We start from the raw sequence: 1,315 nt of genomic DNA on the forward strand, positions 1-1,315 counted from the left end.
CCCCGGGCGAAGGGGACCGCGGGAAGGGACCCCCGGGCGAAGGGGACGGCTCTGACCGGGAACCCGACGTTCGAACCCCGCGCTGGGCAAGCACAGACCTGGCTCCGAGCGGACCCCGGAGCCTCAGGGTTGGTGGAACACGGAGCTCTCCCCAGCCCCAGCGCCGCTTCCCCCCATGCCCATCCCGGCTGCCCGCGGCGGTCCGTACCTGCGGCGGCGGCGGCGGGTCTCGGCTGCAGCGGCGGTGCCTGGCGCGGCGCCTCCCGCTCCGCTGCCGGGGCCGGGCCGGGCTGCGCCGCCCCGCGCTGCCCTTTTCCGTCAGTGGAAAACTCCGGGCTCTGACGCAGGCGGTGACAGGAGCGGGGCCGGCCGGCCCGCCCGGCTTCCTGCCCCCGCCGGGCGGGGCGCTGAGTCAGGGGCGGCGGGAGGCACCGCCCCGCATCCCTGCGCACCGCCCCGCACCGCCCCGCATCCCTGCGCACCGCCCCGAACGCCCGCAGGGACCGCGGGCACCGCACAGCCCCGCACCGCTGTGATACGGCGGGAGGGAGGCCCCAAAAAGGATTTGGTTCCCACGGGGTGTCCCACACGGGCACAGGGTGGACCCCAAAGTGTCTCTGGGAACCCAAAATGGATTTGGGTCCCACGGGGGAGCTATGTCCCCCAAGGGGTTGGGGAGCCACAGGCACAGTGTGGACCCCAAAATGTCTCTGAGTACCATGGGGGCTGGGAACCCCAAAATGGATGAGGGTCCCACGGGGAGGTCTATTCCACAAGGGCTTGGGGAGGCACAGACACAGGTTGGACCTCAGGGTATCATGGGGGGGATGGGAACCCAAAAACTGATTTGTGCCACACTGTGAGCCTGTGTTCTGCAAGGGGTTGGGAAGGCACAGGCACAGCTTGAAGCCCAAAGTGAATTTAAATATCACAGGGGGCTGGGGACCCCAAAGTGGATGTGGACCCCAAAAGGAAACCTACTTCAAGGGGTTCAGAGCTCAGAAAGAGTTGGGGACTCAGGCAAAGCTTGGACCCCAAAGCACATTTGTGCACCACAGGGGTCTGGGGACCTTAAAGCAAGAGGGTTTTGGGTGCTTCAAGGAGTTCAGAGCCCACAAGGGTTTGGGAATCCACAGGCAAAGCTTGGACCCCAAAACAAATTTGGGCACCTTGGGGTCTTTGGGCTATCACAAAGGGTTGGCACCTGCAGGCAAAGGTTGGACACCAAAACAGATTTAGGCACCACAGCGGTCTGGGGACCCCCACGCAGGGTTGACTTCTGAAAAGGATTTAGACTCTACCAAGGGACTCACAG

The 1,315-nt window shown here is 64.9% G+C and overlaps 1 protein-coding gene across 1 annotated transcript in view; it reads right to left on the bottom strand.

Annotated features, from left to right (window-relative positions):
* The window catches only part of CSRNP1 (cysteine and serine rich nuclear protein 1), a 15,750-nt gene extending 15,496 nt beyond the window's left edge, over positions 1-254 (bottom strand). The window contains exon 1 of the mRNA XM_027660619.1: positions 209-254. The gene's annotated coding sequence lies outside the window, so the exon portion shown is untranslated. The remainder of the gene's footprint in view (positions 1-208) is intronic.
* Between the last annotated feature and the right edge of the window lie 1,061 nt (positions 255-1,315).

This window comes from Corapipo altera, unplaced genomic scaffold (assembly GCF_003945725.1).
Source record: "Corapipo altera isolate COAL_440 unplaced genomic scaffold, ASM394572v1 126, whole genome shotgun sequence".
Classification (NCBI taxonomy): Eukaryota; Metazoa; Chordata; class Aves; order Passeriformes; family Pipridae; genus Corapipo; species Corapipo altera.